The following is a 12,879-nucleotide window of genomic DNA, read 5'->3' on the forward strand; positions in this document are numbered from 1 at the left end:
GGGGATCAGCTTCCAACATCAACCTCCAAATCAGATAGTTGTTTTGAAATTTCTATTTTATATTTAGAGGTGTCCATAACAGCTGTGGTCCCGCCCTTATCAGCCACTTTAATTGTTATATTGGGGTTATATTTCAAATCATTAAGAGCTAAATTTTCCGCAGCAGTTAAGTTATGTCTAAGATCCTGACCTGTATGTTTATTAACCAATGACTCAAACTCTCTATTCATCACATTAATAAACGTATCAACTGAATGGTTGTACACAGTTGGAGTAAATGCACTTTTAACACACAGACCAAAGTCTAAAGGATCGAGACCAACAGTCCCTCTTTCAATCCCAGAATCAGTTCTGACCTCAGATGCACCAAAGAAAGCTTTTAATGTTACCTTTCTATATAGCCGGTGCAAGTCCAATTGTAATTGGAAAGTATCCACCTGTTTGACAGGGCAGTATGACAAACCCTTAGACAGCACAGAAAGTTCTGCAGCAGTCAGTTAATGACTAGAAATGTTAATAACATTATCAGATTTTATAATACCTATTTCTTCACCCGGCGTGTTCGCTGTTGCATGGCTTGACCCTGGTTGCCTTGAACGCCTGTGGCTACGTCGCCTCCTTCATTTGGCGTGGGACTGTCGTCCCCCAAAGATGCAAAGGAGGAGCTAGCTTCCGTAGAGGCCACGTCGAGGGATGTCTTCTTACCCCTTTGTGGCTTCCATTGTTTAGCCCTGGTCCGGTTCTGGTACTCTCCGGTTTGCCAGCGGTAAACGTTACCCGCTCCATAGTCAGATTTGTCACATCTGAACTTCCGGCACTTACGTTCCTCAACTTCCTTTCCTTCTGGAAAGTCATAGCACCCTCTTTGGCAGTCTGTACTAGGCGCTTGTAATCTTCCTCTGTAGAAGCCTCACGGAGCATCTCCTCCAGTGCTTTTACTTTATCGTCAAGGGTGAGTAATTCCATCTTGGAAAATTCAATATTTAGGATCATAATGTCAAATGAACATTTGTTCAAAATTTGTTGGTATCTTTGACAAAACTCAGTATTATCTTTGAAGAAAGTAGGTTGGAGTCTTGATCGCATTCCCCTCGGGATTCTTTTAACCCGATGATATTCAGCCAAAGTAGATGAGTGTAGCTGAATACTGTGCTGTCTTTTAATTAGCCTCTCCAAATCTTTAGAAAAGAGGTCTTGATCTGGTGCAGTTAAAAATCCCTTGGTCCCAATGCAAAGGTGACTATGCATACTGCATCTTCCTCAAAGTAAGAAAAGACGCCAGACTCAGAGGATAGGCAAGGAGTACTGCATTTTTCCGCCATGTCTTAAATTATAAATGCGTGTGAAAACTTGAAAATGAAAAAATAATTGCAAAGGATTCAAAGTCTAACCCTAAAAACATAATTTATGTAAGAACTTACCTGATAAATTAATTTCTTTCATATTAGCAAGAGTCCATGAGCTAGTGACGTATGGGATATACATTCCTACCAGGAGGGGCAAAGTTTCCCAAACCTCAAAATGCCTATAAATACACCCCTCACCACACCCACAATTCAGTTTAACGAATAGCCAAGAAGTGGGGTGATAAAAAAGTGCGAAAGCATATAAAATAAGGAATTGGAATAATTGTGCTTTATACAAAATCATAACCACCACAAAAAAAGGGCGGGCCTCATGGACTCTTGCTAATATGAAAGAAATGAATTTATCAGGTAAGTTCTTACATAAATTATGTTTTCTTTCATGTAATTAGCAAGAGTCCATGAGCTAGTGACGTATGGGATAATGACTACCCAAGAAGTGGATCTTTCCACACAAGAGTCACTAGAGAGGGAGGGATAAAATAAAGACAGCCAATTCCTGCTGAAAATAATCCACACCCAAAATAAAGTTTAACGAAAAACATAAGCAGAAGATTCAAACTGAAACCGCTGCCTGAAGTACTTTTCTACCAAAAACTGCTTCAGAAGAAGAAAATACATCAAAATGGTAGAATTTAGTAAAAGTATGCAAAGAGGACCAAGTTGCTGCTTTGCAGATCTGGTCAACCGAAGCTTCATTCCTAAACGCCCAGGAAGTAGAAACTGACCTAGTAGAATGAGCTGTAATTCTCTGAGGCGGAGTTTTACCCGACTCAACATAGGCAAGATGAATTAAAGATTTCAACCAAGATGCCAAAGAAATGGCAGAAGCTTTCTGGCCTTTTCTAGAACCGGAAAAGATAACAAATAGACTAGAAGTCTTACGAAAAGATTTCGTAGCTTCAACATAATATTTCAAAGCTCTAACAACATCCAAAGAATGCAACGATTTCTCCTTAGAATTCTTAGGATTAGGACATAATGAAGGAACCACAATTTCTCTACTAATGTTGTTGGAATTCACAACTTTAGGTAAAAATTCAAAAGAAGTTCGCAACACCGCCTTATCCTGATGAAAAATCAGAAAAGGAGACTCACAAGAAAGAGCAGATAATTCAGAAACTCTTCTGGCAGAAGAGATGGCCAAAAGGAACAAAACTTTCCAAGAAAGTAATTTAATGTCCAATGAATGCATAGGTTCAAACGGATGAGCTTGAAGAGCTCCCAGAACCAAATTCAAACTCCAAGGAGGAGAAATTGACTTAATGACAGGTTTTATACGAACCAAAGCTTGTACAAAACAATGAATATCAGGAAGAATAGCAATCTTTCTGTGAAAAAGAACAGAAAGAGCAGAGATTTGTCCTTTCAAAGAACTTGCGGACAAACCCTTATCTAAACCATCCTGAAGGAACTGTAAAATTCTCGGTATTCTAAAAGAATGCCAGGAAAAATGATGAGAAAGACACCAAGAAATATAAGTCTTCCAGACTCTATAATATATCTCTCGAGATACAGATTTACGAGCCTGTAACATAGTATTAATCACAGAGTCAGAGAAACCTCTTTGACCAAGAATCAAGCGTTCAATCTCCATACCTTTAAATTTAAGGATTTCAGATCCTGATGGAAAAAAGGACCTTGTGACAGAAGGTCTGGTCTTAACGGAAGAGTCCACGGTTGGCAAGAGGCCATCCGGACAAGATCCGCATACCAAAACCTGTGAGGCCATGCCGGAGCTACCAGCAGAACAAACGAGCATTCCTTCAGAATCTTGGAGATTACTCTTGGAAGAAGAACTAGAGGCGGAAAGATATAGGCAGGATGATACTTCCAAGGAAGTGATAATGCATCCACTGCCTCCGCCTGAGGATCCCGGGATCTGGACAGATACCTGGGAAGTTTCTTGTTTAGATGGGACGCCATCAGATCTATTTCTGGAAGTTCCCACATTTGAACAATCTGAAGAAATACATCTGGGTGAAGAGACCATTCGCCCGGATGCAATGTTTGGCGACTGAGATAATCCGCTTCCCAATTGTCTACACCTGGGATATGAACCGCAGAGATTAGACAGGAGCTGGATTCCGCCCAAACCAAAATTCGAGATACTTCTTTCATAGCCAGAGGACTGTGAGTCCCTCCTTGATGATTGATGTATGCCACAGTTGTGACATTGTCTGTCTGAAAACAAATGAACGATTCTCTCTTCAGAAGAGGCCAAAACTGAAGAGCTCTGAAAATTGCACGGAGTTCCAAAATATTGATCGGTAATCTCACCTCCTGAGATTCCCAAACTCCTTGTGCCGTCAGAGATCCCCACACAGCTCCCCAACCTGTGAGACTTGCATCTGTTGAAATTACAGTCCAGGTCGGAAGCACAAAAGAAGCCCCCTGAATTAAACGATGGTGATCTGTCCACCATGTTAGAGAGTGTCGAACAATCGGTTTTAAAGATATTAATTGAGATATCTTCGTGTAATCCTTGCACCATTGCTTCAGCATACAGAGCTGAAGAGGTCGCATGTGAAAACGAGCAAAGGGGATCGCGTCCGATGCAGCAGTCATAAGACCTAGAATTTCCATGCATAAGGCTACCGAAGGGAATGATTGTGACTGAAGGTTTCGACAAGCTGAAATCAACTTTAGACGTCTCTTGTCTGTTAAAGACAGAGTCATGGACACTGAATCCATCTGGAAACCCAGAAAGGTTACCCTTGTCTGAGGAATCAAAGAACTTTTTGGTAAATTGATCCTCCAACCATGATCTTGAAGAAACAACACAAGTCGATTCGTATGAGATTCTGCTAAATGTAAAGACTGAGCAAGTACCAAGATATCGTCCAAATAAGGAAATACCACAATACCCTGTTCTCTGATTACAGACAGCAGGGCACCGAGAACCTTTGTAAAAATTCTTGGAGCTGTAGCTAGGCCAAACGGCAGAGCCACAAACTGGTAATGCTTGTCCAGAAACGAGAATCTCAGGAACTGATAATGATCTGGATGAATCGGAATATGCAGATATGCATCCTGTAAATCTATTGTGGACATATAATTCCCTTGCTGAACAAAAGGTAAGATAGTCCTTACAGTTACCATCTTGAACGTTGGTATCCTTACATAACGATTCAATATTTTTAGATCCAGAACTGGTCTGAAAGAATTCTCCTTCTTTGGTACAATGAAGAGATTTGAATAAAACCCCATCCCCTGTTCCGGAACTGGAACTGGCATAATTACTCCAGTCAACTCTAGATCTGAAACACATTTCAGAAATGCTTGAGCTTTTACTGGATTTACTGGGACACGGGAAAGAAAAAATCTCTTTGCAGGAGGTCTCAACTTGAAACAAATTCTGTATCCTTCTGAAACAATGCTCTGAATCCAAAGATTGTGAACAGAATTGATCCAAATTTCCTTGAAAAAACGTAACCTGCCCCCTACCAGCTGAGCTGGAATGAGGGCCGCACCTTCATGTGGACTTAGAAGCAGGCTTTGCCTTTCTAGCTGGCTTGGATTTATTCCAGACTGGAGATGGTCTCCAAACTGAAACTGCTCCTGAGGATGAAGGATCAGGCTTTTGTTCTTTGTTGAAACGAAAGGAACGAAAACGATTATTAGCCCTGTTTTTACCTTTAGATTTTTTATCCTGTGGAAAAAAAGTTCCTTTCCCACCAGTAACAGTTGAAAAAATGGAATCCAACTGAGAACCAAATAATTTGTTACCCTGGAAAGAAATGGAAAGTAAAGTTGATTTAGAAGCCATATCAGCATTCCAAGTTTTAAGCCATAAAGCTCTTCTAGCTAAAATAGCTAGAGACATAAACCTGACATCAACTCTGATAATATCAAAAATGGCATCACAGATAAAATTATTAGCATGTTGAAGAAGAATAATAATATCATGAGAATCACGATGTGTTACTTGTTGCGCTAAAGTTTCCAACCAAAAAGTTGAAGCTGCAGCAACATCAGCCAAAGATATAGCAGGTCTAAGAAGATTACCTGAACACAGATAAGCTTTTCTTAGAAAGGACTCAATTTTCCTATCTAGAGGATCCTTAAACGAAGTACCATCTGACGTAGGAATAGTAGTACGTTTAGCAAGGGTAGAAATAGCCCCATCAACTTTAGGGATCTTGTCCCAAAATTCTAATCTGTCAGACGGCACAGGATATAATTGCTTAAAACGTTTAGAAGGAGTAAATGAATTACCCAAATTATCCCATTCTTTGGAAATTACTGCAGAAATAGCATCAGGGACAGGAAAAACTTCTGGAATAACTACAGGAGTTTTAAAAACCTTATTTAAACGTTTAGATTTAGTATCAAGAGGACCAGAATCCTCTATTTCTAAAGCAATTAGGACTTCTTTAAGTAAAGAACGAATAAATTCCATTTTAAATAAATATGAAGATTTATCAGCATCAACCTCTGAGACAGAATCCTCTGAACCAGAGGAATCATCAGAATCAGAATGATGATGTTCAGTTAAAAATTCATCTGTAGGGAGAGAAGTTTTAAAAGATTTTTTACGTTTACTAGAAGGAGAAATAACAGACATAGCCTTCTTTATGGATTCAGAAACAAAATCTCTTATATTATCAGGAACATTCTGCACCTTAGATGTTGAAGGAACTGCAACAGGCAATGGTACTTTACTAAAGGAAATATTATCTGCTTTAACAAGTTTGTCATGACAATCAATACAAACAACAGCTGGAGGAATAGCTACCAAAAGTTTACAGCAGATACACTTAGCTTTGGTAGATTCAGCACTTGACAGCGATTTTCCTGTAGTATCTTCTGACTCAGATGCAACGTGAGACATCTTGCAATATGTAAGAGAAAAAACAACATATATATAAAGCAAAATTGATCAAATTCCTTAAATGACAGTTTCAGGAATGGGAAAAAATGCCAAAGAACAAGCTTCTAGCAACCAGAAGCAATAAAAAATGAGACTTAAATAATGTGGAGACAAAAAGTGACGCCCAAATTTTTTCGCGCCAAATAAGACGCCCACATTATTTGGCGCCTAAATGCTTTTTGGCGCCAAAAATGACGCCACATCCGGAACGCTGACATTTTTGGCGCAAAATAACGTCAAAAAATGACGCAACTTCCGGCGACACGTATGACGCCGGAAACGGAAATAGAATTTTTGCGCCAAAAAAGTCCGCGCCAAGAATGACGCAATAAAATGAAGCATTTTCAGCCCCCGCGAGCCTAACAGCCCACAGGGAAAAAGTCAAATTTTAAGGTAAGAAAAAATGTTAAATTAAAATGCATTATCCCAAATATGAAACTGACTGTCTGAAAATAAGGAAAGTTGAACATTCTGAGTCAAGGCAAATAAATGTTTGAATACATATATTTAGAACGTTATAAACAAAGTGCCCAACCATAGCTAGGAGTGTCACAGAAAATAAGACTTACTTACCCCAGGACACTCATCTACATATAGTAGATAGCCAAACCAGTACTGAAACGAGAATCAGTAGAGGTAATGGTATATATAAGAGAATATCGTCGATCTGAAAAGGGAGGTAAGAGATGAATCTCTACGACCGATAACAGAGAACCTATGAAATAGACCCCTTAGAAGGAGATCACTGCATTCAAATAGGCAATACTCTCCTCACATCCCTCTGACATTCACTGCACGCTGAGAGGAAAACCGGGCTCCAACTTGCTGCGGAGCGCATATCAACGTAGAATCTAGCACAAACTTACTTCACCACCTCCATCGGAGGCAAAGTTTGTAAAACTGAATTGTGGGTGTGGTGAGGGGTGTATTTATAGGCATTTTGAGGTTTGGGAAACTTTGCCCCTCCTGGTAGGAATGTATATCCCATACGTCACTAGCTCATGGACTCTTGCTAATTACATGAAAGAAAGGTTCTTTAAGTACATAAATAGCAAAAAATCTAAGAAGGACAATATACTGTAGGTACATTAAAATGTGTGGAGGGTAGTATGGTTAACAGTCTTCAGTATACACAAGAGAGGAACCAATGGACGATACTTTGGAACAAACTAGAACATGCCAGCCCATACCATTAACTGGGTTATGTATAGAGGATATCAGGGGAAAAAAAGGATAATATTAAGGTAAATAAAACTCCAGGCCCAGATGGAATACACCCAATGGTGTTAAGGGAATTTAGCACTGTTATAGACAAACCTCTACTCTTATTTTTTAAAGACTCATTATCCTCAGGCATGGTACCCCAGGATTGGCGTAAAGCTGATGTGGTGCCACTATTCAAAAAGGGAAGCAGGGATGATCCAGGAAGCTATAGACCAGTTAGTCTGACATCAATAGTGGGGAAGATATTTGAAGGGATTATAATGGATTATATTGATGAGCACATTCGTGTAAACAAGATTATGAGTTCAAATCAGCATGGTTTTATGAGAAATAGATCATGTCAAACTAATCTAATTAGATTCTATGACGAAGTAGGTAAAAATATAGATAAAGGGGAGTCAGTTGATGTTATATACTTAGATTTTGCAAAGGCATTTGATACAGTGCCACATGAGAGATTAATGCACAAAATTAAGGGACTGTGAATAGCTGAAAATGTTAGCTCATGGATAAATAACTGGATAAAAGATAGGGAGCAACGAGTAGTAGTGAATGGATCATACTCAGATTGGACAAAAGTAATCAGTGGAGTCCCCCAGCGATCAGTACTGAGCCCTGTTCTTTTTAATATTTTTATAAATGACTTGGAGCAAGGATTAAATAGCGACATCTCTATTCTTGCAGATGATACTAAGATAAATAAGGTCATTAGGTCAGAGCAGGATGAACTTTCGTTACAAAAGGATCTGCAAAAATTAGAAGTATGGGCAGGTAAATGGAAAATGAGATTTAATACTGGAAAATGCAAGGTTCTGCATTTTGGAAGTAAAAATAAGCAGGCAACGCATTATTTAAATGGCACAAGACTTAACCAAAGAGAGGAGGAAAGGGATTTGGGAGTAGTAATAGATAACAAGCTAAAGATGGATGCACAATGCAGGGCAGCAGCTACAAAGACTAATAAGATACTAGCATGTATTAAAAGAGGCATTGATTCAAGGGAGGAAAGCATAATTCTGTCACTATATAAATCCCTGGTAAGACCTCACCTTGAGTACGGAGTGCAGTTCCATTAGCACCAACTGCATAGTAAATATTATCTAGAAAACCTTTGTGCAAAAATTGTGCCTATATATGTATATATATATATATATATATATATATATATATATATATATAGTCCTCCAAGAAGTAGGCACTCTCTGGTGTTTCAAACGGATTTTAATCACCACAACAGGTTAAACAGTGAACGTTTTTGGGCTTGCGCCCATCTACGTTCGCTGTTTAACCTATTGTGGTGATTATAATCCGTTTGAAACACCAGAGAGTGCCTACTTCTTGGAGGACTGTACATTATGTTTTGTGGGCACCCTGGGAGCTGGTAACGTTAAGGGAGTGCTGGGTTCTGGTGGAAGTGTGTATATATATATATATATATATATATATATATATATATATATATATATATATATATATATATTATATATATACTACTTAGTTTCACAATGCTTATGTTCAGTGTTGCAAACATCAGGTTATACCCCACTACAGCTAGAAAAAAAGGGTGAATGCTGGGCTTCTTACCAAGATGGCAGCAAATTTACAGACCTCCTGTGTCTGAATTTTCTTAACTGTCGGATATGGTTAAAAATCAGCAGCTTTTTTCTTCTCTCATTCTCAGAGCAGGATTCAAAAGATTCTCAGTGGCTCTGTTATGCAAGTTAAAAATGATGTATTACAGCTGTGCACACTCTACCCCACTGTACAGATAGAGAAACCTACCAGTGATCAGTATATATTTGTCTATCAAACTGTCTGCATGAACTATTTATTTTCTTTTTTTTTTTCCTTTTCTCTATATACTATCTTACTTTTTCTGCCTTAGCTGTCAGCTCTAGATCAAAATAAACTTCCACTGTCACTTTTACCTTAACAGTTTTAACATGCTCATCATGACTTTCTGTTTTCGGGACATCAGTCTATATTTTATTTTATTGAGGGTTTTGTTATTACTGTGGCAAATATACAAATCCATTATATATACTAATAGTAAATATGGTTTCTCAGTGACAATAGCAAAGCTGCAAACAACTTCATGAAACTGACATTTATAGGTCACGTTTCCTCTAGCTATTTGAGTTTTCTTTTTAATATATCTTAAAGGGACATTCAACACTTGCGTTAACATTATTTGATATTGAAAAATAAAAACCGAAGATCCGCCTGCACTATACCCCTTCTGCCTTGCTGCCTTGCTTCTGTACTAATCACCGTCGCTAACTTCTGTAATACCAGGTAAATATGGCAGCCGAACTCCCCCCACCGTTACGTAGCTGCCTTCTTCTTCAAATGATCAGCAAATCAGAATCCAATCCTCGGTCAGAAATTGCAAGCGTGTGCAATTTCTGACCGAGGATTGGATTCTGATCATTTGAAGAAGAAGGCAGCTACGTAACGGTGGGGGGAGTTCGGCTGCCATATTTACCTGGTATTAGAGAAGTTAGCGACAGTGATTAGTACAGAAGCAAGGCGGCAAGGCAGAAGGAGTATAATGCAGGCGGATCTTCGGTTTTTATTTTTCAATATCAAATAATGTTAATGGAAGTGTTGACTGTCCCTTTAACAATGAAATTATCAGATACTCCTAACATTATAGAGATCACAATAAATGTAAAGAAAAAAGTATGCTGTGACTGTCACCCATGCAAACTATTGATGTGATTGCTACTACTAAATGTATTTCTGATATAGGGATAGTAAAGATGTGATGAAATGAATTGTCTAATTTGTGTATAGCAGGTATAGACGAGACGATTGTTGTCATATTAGTCCAAAGGTAATATTGTTCTTAGTAACTGGTGAGGACAACTATATTGGTAGAGGCGCTAATGTAATGACAGAGGAAAATGCTGAATTGCATTAACTTCCAAGACCTTAAAGGGACAGGAAACCCAAAAAATGAATTTCATGATTTAGGTAGAACATACCAACTTTCCAGTTTACTTCTATTATCAAATTTGCTTCATTCTCTTGGTATCATTTGTTGAAGGAGCAGCAATGCACTACTGGTTTCTAAATGAACACATGAGCCAGTGACAATCAGTTTATATATATGCAACCACTAATCAGTGGCTAGAACCTAGGTTATTTGATGTTCCTGGGCTTACCTAGATAAACCTTTCAGCAAAGGATAACAAGAGAAGGAAGCATATTAAATAATAGAAGTATATTGGAAAGTTGTTTACAATTGTATTATCTGTCTAAATCATGAATGTCTAATTATGATTTTACTTTAAAGTGAATTCAACAAATGTCAAGCTTGATTCTGCTATATTACCTTGTGATTACATCTCAACAGCCCTATAACTTATAACATCAATTAATTTTCTCTGTGAATATTTTTTTACACTAAAGATATTACAGTCTATGACAGAAGAAACTATTTTACAATACAGGAAAAAAAGACAGCCACAAAGACAGAATATACACAAGTATACAGTAAAATATTTACAACCCCCCCCCCCCCTTTCTGTAATTCATATAACTATATATCTAGTTGTCTAATACTAGTCAAAAACAATAGGACATACACATGCACAAAAATACAGACCTGGGTATAAATAATTACTTTGTGTGTGCTGATTCTTACTCAGTCCTGTGAGGGGCATCACTACCTGTGATTTATCAGGTTGGTACTACATTGAATAATGACACCGCCTGTAGGAATAAAAACAATGAAAACCTATTGGTTAGCATTTATGTATATTCAATGAAACAAAGCCCCTGTTGATCTTGATTCATTAGATATTGTAAATTGCCATTCATTTGAGATGATGCTGTATAATTCAGTCGTATGATGTTTTATGTGGACAACCTACGAAGTAGTCTAAAGAAAATGTATGAAAATCAGCGCAACTATATAGTGACTTTAACAAAATGCTTCTTATAACTATGTAATAGAATATTTATGCCTCATATGCATTTGCCAAAATGTGGGTTATATTTTTAACTTGCTATTACTAAAACCTTCATAGAAAAGAATATGCAACCTATTTATTACTATCTTGCAATAGGTGATTGTACAAAGTGCTAGTGGTCTTACAGGACGCACTCATTTGATTTTCTCTTCACACTTCTTTGTGCACCTCTCTGCTTGTTCTTTCAGAAAAAAATAGTCCTAAATTCAAGTTCTGTACTTATTATAGTTACTATTAGACATTCCTGGGATTACACAATAAAAGCCACTGACTCAAGTCTTTAGTTGATGGCACATCCATGCCCAGGCCTGCCTCATTCACTCTTCTCCGTTCCTAACTGCCAGCACAATATCTGCTGTCACTTTCTTAAGCCACACCTCATTCTGCCAGGTACGTGCACCTGAGATCATAGGCTTGCTTACCTTCATTTGTAACCTGTTTCTTGCATGGGCTCTCAGTAATAGCAATGTCCCAGTTTGTCTCAATCCGTGTCAGCTCTGCCTCGTGTCTCTCACCCCCTCCAGCAGCCTTTGTGAGCTGGGGGGAGTGGAGACTCAGAGACAAGCTCCTTCATGACAGGAATGCTCTACACAGCATATAAGGAGGGGGCTGTGTGAGGCAAGGCCAGTTATAGGAAGGAAGCCAATTCTAATATGTCACCTGTTGGGGGGATATTGTGCATCGTGAGGCAGAAGGAGGGAGTAGGATTCAATAAAAATACATTCTATAAGCAAACTTAACTAGTAACTCAGTTAAAGATTAAAAAAAAACATCTTGAGAATATGTCACAGATTTATTTAAACCCTGCCAGAAGTGTTGTATATCCTTACTATGATGAGCAGGCTTTTTTATTGCTAATATTAGCACTAGTTCCTTTCTGTGGACCATACTCTACTCATGACATAGTCCATTATTTTAAACTGTTTATTTTACACTGTTGCTTGCATATAACTATATGTTTAACTCCTGCAAAGGGGTTGAACACATAGGTAAAATCAGCCACAGAGCAGTAATTCACTACTTGGATCTAGATGAAAACATCTGGTGAGTCAATGACAAAAGGCATATATGTGTAGCCACCAATCACCAGGTAGCTCCCAGTAGTGCATTGCTGAGCCTACCTAGGTATGCTTTTAAACAAAGGATACCAAAAAAGAAAAGTTTAAGTATATATATATATATATATTGTGTTGTGAGTTGATGTGTTGTGAGATAATTGTCCATTAGAGGTGAAAATAATCCAGAATAAAAGTTACTATGAGAATGGCTGGATACACATAAAACTATGTGAAAAAAATATATTAAATCAACATGTAAAATGACTATTAAACACGGTAGAATTGCATAATCAACAAATGCATAATAAAAAGACAATGCAAAAGCTTTTAGTTTGCCATTTTCCTTCCCCCTGTATCATGTGACAGCTGGTGCCTTGGAAAGT

At 38.1% G+C, this 12,879-nt stretch overlaps 1 protein-coding gene across 3 annotated transcripts in view; it reads right to left on the reverse strand.

Annotated features, from left to right (window-relative positions):
* The window catches only part of LOC128645809 (serine protease 23-like), a 35,907-nt gene extending 23,890 nt beyond the window's left edge, over positions 1 to 12,017 (reverse strand). The window contains exons 1-3 of one of the 3 annotated variants that reach the window (XM_053699075.1): positions 11,861 to 12,016; positions 11,072 to 11,178; positions 9,046 to 9,170 (exon numbers count right to left, since the gene is read on the reverse strand). The gene's annotated coding sequence lies outside the window, so the exon portion shown is untranslated. Of the gene's footprint in view, positions 1 to 9,045; positions 9,171 to 11,071; positions 11,179 to 11,860 lie in introns of all 3 variants that reach the window. The other 2 variants (XM_053699077.1, XM_053699076.1) reach the window with 2 other exon arrangements.
* Positions 12,018 to 12,879: the final 862 nt, after the last annotated feature.

Source organism: Bombina bombina, chromosome 1 (genome assembly GCF_027579735.1).
Source record: "Bombina bombina isolate aBomBom1 chromosome 1, aBomBom1.pri, whole genome shotgun sequence".
Taxonomy (NCBI): domain Eukaryota; kingdom Metazoa; phylum Chordata; class Amphibia; order Anura; family Bombinatoridae; genus Bombina; species Bombina bombina.